Here is a 7,978-nt window from a genome sequence, read left to right as displayed (position 1 = left end):
ACCCCTCCTCCGCAACAACCCATTAGACAGATGACCCCCCCAGCGGCACGTCAACAGCCGCAAGGAGAGGATAAGATGGTCACAGAGGCGTCCCTCCCGCCACCAACGAAACGCAAAATTCAAGACGCCGACCCTATTCAGGCTATAGAGAAAAGGGTCGAAAATTTGGAAAGGTTAGAGGCCAAGATGAATGAATTCATGAACCATATCAACATCCAAATTCAAGCTGTCCTCGGGGCAGTTCAGAAACAGGCCGAGGAATGCCAAAGGCTAAGGACTGAGATGGTCGCCATGAACGGGTGGCAACAGAATATGGAGCAGATCGTCACGCAACTGCAAAATGGCCAGGCGCGCAAATGAAAATCAAATCTGGCAGTGGAACTGTCGCGGCTTCCGGCGCAAGCGGTCGATTCTGCAACAGTACCTTCCGCTATTAGATGAGACTCCTTTGGCGATTGCCCTCCAGGAAACTGGAGGACCCGCAAAACTGTCAGGTTATCAGGCATTTCATAGTGGCAGGGGGGAGAAATCCTCGGTCACAACGCTCGTGAAAAGAAATATCGCGGCCATTGAACACGATTTAGAGTCGAGAGAGATCGAGAACGTGTTTGTCGAAATTCTAACCGGAAAACAGAAGGACCCTAGTTTATTCCTTCTAAATTTATACAGCTCACCCAGGCAAAGGAAGGTGAGGTTCAGGGCTCTGCTTCGCAAGGCCCTCAAAATTTCAAACAACCAGCCACTGTTGATAGTGGGGGACTTTAATGCACATCACCAGGAATGGGGGTACCCGCACCAAAGCCCGAAAGGCAGACAGCTGTGGGAAGATACGCATGACATAGGGCTCACTCTGCACACGGACCCTGAGAGTCCAACGAGGGTGGGCAATAGCGTTAGTAAAGATACATCTCCAGATCTGACATTCTCGAAAAACATTAAAGATCTAGAATGGCATAATTCGGATCAAAATTTTGGCAGCGACCACTACATAATTGTTTCCATACTGAAAGAAGGCCTTCAAACGCACAGGGTTCGCGCGCCGGCCGTCGTTGAATGGGATAAGTTTAGAGATATCAGGAGAGCGCAGGAACTAGGGCCCATCAGTAACATCGAGGAATGGACGACGGCACTCAAATCAGACGTTAAAGAGACGACAAAAACGCTCGAAGGGGATAACGCCCCAGAGATAGCGGACAGCCGTCTTCTGCATATGTGGGAAGCTAAGCAAAGCATGGAGCGTCGTCTCAAAAATCAGAAATGGAACCGCAACCTCAGAAGAAGGATTGCTAGGCATAATAAGGAAATCGAAGATTATACTTTTACATTATGCGAACAAAATTGGGCCAACAAGTGTGACGAAATGGAGGGGAGCATGAACCTCTCGAAGACGTGGAACATCCTCCGGCACTTGTTGGACCCCGCAAGCTCGAAAACTCAATCCGGTATAAGATTGGCAAAAGCTAGGCACGCGTTCGTAGGGAACGATGATTATTTCATGAAGAAATTAATTGAGACGTTCGTGGGGGAAACATCGCGAACTCCACTACCCGACTATGGTGGAGCGCCTAACGAGGCGTTGGACGCCCCCATCACAGAAGCGGAAGTGCGAGCAGAGATTGTAAGACTCCGAACGAAGTCGGCTCCGGGCCCTGACGGGGTAACGAACAAAATGCTCAGGAACTTAGACGATGATTCCATTAGTTATCTAACGACGTACATGCAGGAATGTTGGGAAAAAGGCGAGCTCCCACAACAGTGGAAGACGGCAAGCATTATTTTAATACCAAAACCCGGGAAGCCTCCGCAATTGGAAAACTTACGGCCAATTTCCTTAACTTCATGCGTGGGGAAATTGATGGAGCACGTCGTCCAGACCAGACTGATGGGCTTTATGGAGCAGGGCGATCTGTGGCCACATGAGATGGTCGGGTTCCGACCTCACTTGTGTACGCAGGACGTCATGCTCCAAATCAAACATGATATAATAGACTCAAGGTCTAAAGATGCAAAAGCAATTCTGGGACTGGACCTCACGAAGGCTTTTGACAACGTAAAGCATGAGGCGGTCCTGGAAGGGCTGAACAAGATTAATGTAGGTACCAGGACATATCGATACATCAGGGACTTTCTGACGGGAAGAACTGCTTGCATGAAGTTCCAAACGCTGGTATCCCCCACAATTGAGCTAGGGAGTAAGGGTACGCCCCAAGGATCAGTGCTGTCTCCCCTACTCTTCAACGTGGCTATGAGAGAACTCCCCGAGCAATTGGCAAAGCTCGAGGGATTAAAATTTAGTATATATGCGGATGATATCACCCTCTGGGTCAACCGGGGAAGTGATTCAGCCGTCGAAAGCCTGCTCCAGGCCGCCACCGACATCATAGTCGATTACGCGGCCGAGAGAGGCCTAGCATGCTCGCCGCAGAAATCAGAATTGTTCATATACAATCCGAAACACTTAAGGTGCAAGGCACCATCGGAGATCAAAATTAGTGTGGCGGGTAAAGAGGTACCATTAGTCGAGCAAATTAGAATCTTGGGCCTGACTCTCCAGTCACACGGCCACAATGGCGAGACCGTCAAGAAGCTGCAGAATCACGCAATGCAGACCCTGAGCCTAATTAGGCGGGTGGCCAGCAAAGGCCGAGGGTTAAAGGAGAAAAATTTAATTAAACTAATACAGGCGTACATATTCAGCCGGGTGAGCTATGCAACGCCATATCTCGATTTGAAAGTGGTGGAAAGAGAAAAGATTGATTCTCTAATGAGAAAGTGCGTAAAACGAGCGCTGGGACTGCCCATGTGTACATCAACAGAGAGACTGATGGCTCTAGGAGTGCACAACACATGGGCAGAGCTGGCGGAAGCGGTGCGAACCTCTCAAATTGAGAGACTTAGCACCACGAGGACAGGAAGAGCCATATTGGCCAAAGTTGGAATAAATCCGGACAGAGGCCCCACCCAAAAGGTGGAAGTAGATAGGGAAGTTAGAAAAAATCTGATTATCCCCCCCCTGCCAAAAAACATGCACCCGGAACATAGCAAAGACAGGAGGCATAAACGAGCCGAAGCATTAAAAATTAGATTCGGTAATATCTCGGAACATGAGGTGGCCTATGTAGACGCGGCGGGAGGTAGCGGCAGTTTTACGGTGGCAACGGCCGTCAGCGGCCGGGGTACTCCCGTGACGGCTGTCACTCTGCGCGGGCGCAACATAGAAGTTGCCGAGGAAATTGCGATCGCATTAGCTTGCGCTGGAACCGACGCGAAATTTGTGATCAGTGACAGCAAAACTGCCATACAAAATTTTAGCAAGGGAAGGATCTCGCCCTTAGCGGCCAGAATCCTAGGCCAGAGAAAGCTAGATAGAAAAATTCAAATAATTTGGACTCCGGCGCACGAAGCCGTCCCCGGCAACGAGGCGGCCCACGAGCTGGCTCGAGATCTCTACCGCCGAGCCGCTACGGGGCCCCTCGATGACCGAGGGAGCGGAGAGCGCATGCTAAAATATGGGGAGATCACGCAGCATTATAGATTGGCTCGTAGACTGGTATCCCCGCCAGACCCAAAATTAAACAACACACAAGCAGTCGCGTGGAGACGACTACAAACTTATACATATCCGCACCCGGTTATGGCGAACCACATGTTCCCCGAGGCCAGGAGCGATAAATGTAATCTTTGTGGGGCGAGAGGGACCCTCGACCACATAATATGGGAATGTCCGTACTCTCCCGGGGGAATACACAAAATAGATAGTAGAGACGCCTGGGAGACCCTGCTGCGCAGCTCGGACTCTGAGCTCCAGCTCCGGCTCGTCCAACTGGCTGAAGAGGCTGCTGGGACCCAAGACCTCCCAGCCTGCATCTGAGGCGGCGGCACTCGCCCCCTGCCCTGCGTGTCGGGGGGTGGGTAGATCACCTAATCCGTTGGACATTAAAGTTTATTCTATCTATCTATCTATCAAGGGTCCTTTGGCGAAAGGATCTTCATTATAGGGAACAGAGAACATATAGGGAACAGTGTTATAGGGAACAGGAGGTGGTGAACGATTCGGCGTTTGTGATTGGCCAGTGAATTCCCTCGACGAAGGAAAGAGGGAAATAAATGGCATATAAAGCGGATCCGGACGGCTGTGAAGCGAGACGCGCGGACATGCATGTAGTGTGCTCCGATAGTTGGAGCCGTGTTTGTAACACTGAACCGTGTACCTTTTTTTAACACAATACTTCTTTTTTAATTCTCTTCAACTTCGCTCGCAACCCTTCTTTCTCCCGGTACCTAGCGCGGCCACATCCATGGAACCTTCGTTGGCCGCACGGAAACCCCGAATTTCACAACAGCGGCCATGGGTACAGGAAGATAATCTTAGTGTGGAATAGAGATCAAATGGTGGTAGCCGATATTCTAGTTTCTAGAGAAATAAATAGAGTTGACCAGAAGGTGTAATGCGTAGGGCGTCTTCAACATTGCCACACAATTCGTTGCATGCGTTACCTCTACCACAAACTTTGAGGGCTGAGCGGCTGACGTATATACCACAGTCGCCTCCCGAGAGAGCGCGAGGAACTTGTGGAAATTTTGCACAAAGTCATTTTACCCATAATTAAGTTTATCCGTGGTTCAAATGATTCGCGTAGCTGACATGAAGTTGTCGCGCAGTGAACTGATCAGTGACAAAGATGTATTTCTTACATAAAAATATACGCCTGTCGCCCAAACTTATTATGCGGCAATTTACTCTCTCTTGCCGGAATTATTTGTATGTTTACGTAATTTACCCGCGGATAAAATGCTTCGTGAAATATTATAACAAAATACGCGGTACACATCGAGAAAATACCACTTTCCTAGAGTGCTGCCATAAAATTTACGAAAAAAAATCTGGCTTCGTAATGCGCCATCGCACCGCGGATCGCTCGGCTATCCGTTGACGCAGCGCCGCCATCTTGGTATCATCGTAAAGAGGCGAGATTGGAGCTCAAGATGGCCGCAGCGACGTATTTCTCCACCGAAAAATGAACCAGCAAACGCGAGCGAGAAAAGGGCAAAAGTGGCATTGCGATTGGGCGCAGTAGTCACATGGTGCACAGGGCGCGCTCCTATTGGCCATTGTATATTTGAATTGCTGACGAACCTCTGTCGGGCGCATTTGCGCAGCAGCGAGCTGCGCGTTTCGGCCAATGTAAATTATGATCGTGGCAGCGTAACGCACGTGTTATGTAATGAACACCAAAGGGAGCAAGTTCCGAACGGCCCACGCGTACCGAAGACCAGAGTAGAACAGAGGGAGAAAACTACTCGTCTAAGCGAATGGCCGCCGACCGTGTCGACGACGTATACGACCGGCGCACGTGGGTGACCAAGAAAGCGCATCCGCATGCCGGGCTGACGACGCGACCGGGAGCTCGTGACGGGAACGCGTCAAATATTCAGCTGCAGATTTCAGCGGCCAACTCTCGCTAATGAAGAGGTTGCGCAACGAGAGGAGACAAGAGCGGACGCTTTCAATGCGCTGTCATCCGCCTCTGCACGACGCGCGGATGCACGAGGCATCAAAAAGGCTACTCAATGTAGTCCTCAAAGGCAAAGGACTACATCCCAGGCGGGTTTAAGGTGCTCAAAGTAAAGATTTAAATGTTTACGACAGATGAAACTTTCAGAACCATTTTCTCAGCTTTCATATTTTTATGCAGTTGCTTTCAATCATCCCAGTGCCATTTTACAGCGAATAAACACAAAATTATTCTGACTTTTGCACTCAGATTCTGAAATATTGAAAAGTGCAATAAAGCTGTCCATACTTATCTGCACTTAAAAAAAAGAATTTTATCATAGGTTTTTTTTGCAAAAGTTGTTAGTAAGACAATATGCGTAGGAAAGTTAAAAAATTATGCGCATTTCGGCATTTAAAAAATAAACCAATAGCTTTATTGCACATAATGGGCCTTTTTAAACATGCTGGTGTGAAAATGTTGGCGAACTTATATGTAATTAATTAATTTGGGAATGAACATTAGAAACTGTCAAGTGCTGTAACTATAAAACTATAATAGATAGCACCAAACTGATTTCAGTCCTGATATCATCATAACAAATAACACCTGCACGCCGAATTTCATCAGTTTATACCTATAAATAAAGAAAAGTTTTCATTGTCACGTCCCCCCTTAAAGGTTATTTCTCAGGCCTGTTGTGAGTGACAAGAATGAAGTTTTAAGAAAAAAACATTCTACAGCCGTAAACGATATTATGGCTGTCGAAATGGCATAGTGACTACTCTACAACTGCTTTAGGCCAGATTGCTGTGATTTTCGTACAAGGCTCCAGCCCACCGACGAAGCGCCGGCCTGCCTCTTGTACTCTAGAGACGGTGGCGATATCACAGGCTGAAGCTGCGGGGGCCATCGATTCCACCTGCATGACGCTCCACGATATATGGCACCCACTGGCTGTGCGACGAGGTCGCGTCGCAGGACAGCAAACGAGAAAGTGCGGCTGTATGGCGTACACTACAGCATCACACGAATGCTCCCTAGAGCGCCGTGAATGGGGTGAGGGCACGGACGTTCTCGGAAGTCCATTGCCGAAAGAGCCAGTGAGCAGGTATACATCTCTACGGGATGGCAGCGCACAATAAATCGACAGCGACTGACGGAGTAAAGACGCCGCAAAGCGCTGCGCTCGTCTGTTCGTCCTGAGCAGGTATACAGTTGCGGCACAGGAAACGATAGCATGCCCGCCATGGCACTGTTCGTCCCCGCCACAGTACCTGCAGAAAACACAACTTCCTACATGCCACACGTTGAGGATTGGGCCGCTCCCTTTGACACTCCCCTCTCCCTTTCGACGTCTCCTGAAACAGCACTTGACGTGACAACATGAGACGTCTCGGTCACGTTCCACTTGAGAAACTTGCGTGCTCACCAGACCCGAAGGGAGTATAAAATCGAAATCGGGGTTGCGAACACGTGCATTGGACGACGCCATCTGGATAATGCCAAAGCGATACAACACTTGCAGCACAAACATTGCGACTTAACGCCCCTGCACTCAGCATATTACACAGTGCCTTTCACGGCTTTCTCAGAAAACGCCCGGATGGATGCCTTCATCTCTTAATCGGCTAAAAGTCGTCCCGCTTGTGCACCGGCGAAGATCACAAATATATGCTTCTCTGCGTATTTGCATTTCCTGCCTAGCTTTGCTAAGTTGATATCAATATGGTCGATAGAGTCTCTAGTCTTCTCGGGTAAGTTTTTGTTCGCTGCAATGTCCTCATGACAGAACATACGTAAAAAATAAACTGGGCTCTAACATGGAATGACGTAGCTTTTCTTGTAACAAGTTTGGCGGAGAAACATTTGCGGATAGATTTTGCATACCAACACAAGTTGCTACAGCAAGCTGCGCTGCCGAAAGGAAGTATACATGCAATTATATACAGCTGCAACTCGTGCGCTATGCACTGAAAACGCGGGGAAGCAGTACAAGTTTACAGAATGTGTACCGTACGTCACGGGCGAATGCAGCTCGTGAAATTTACTTTGAATGAGCTACACGAGACAGTATTTCGTACGTGACGGATCGCGCTAGTGCTAATGTAATTAGCACAGAGGACGGCTTCTAACGCGGCGAAATGCGCTCCAAATTGCATGCAACTTCAATTTATCTGGAGCAAAAGGATCCGTGCTTAATCCTTAGACACGGGAGTTGGGTTACATTACAAGGGGCAAAATCTTGGGGCGAGCCCTCCGCATCCCAGGAAAGTTACAGGAGGGGCTTTTGTTGTGTCGAGTACGGCCAGACTACAACACCTGCGACAATTTTAGCCACGCCACGCTAAAAGACGTCTTACAACAATATGAACATTTCATAATATTACACTTGGTGACTGCGCTAACAGCCTCTGCGAGGGCCTCAGCGCCGTGTGGAATTTGCGCAACGTATAACACATAGAATTAACAGTGATAAAACG

This window comes from Dermacentor andersoni, chromosome 2, assembly GCF_023375885.2.
Source record: "Dermacentor andersoni chromosome 2, qqDerAnde1_hic_scaffold, whole genome shotgun sequence".
In the NCBI taxonomy this organism is placed as follows: domain Eukaryota; kingdom Metazoa; phylum Arthropoda; class Arachnida; order Ixodida; family Ixodidae; genus Dermacentor; species Dermacentor andersoni.
This window is presented reverse-complemented; position numbering follows the sequence as displayed.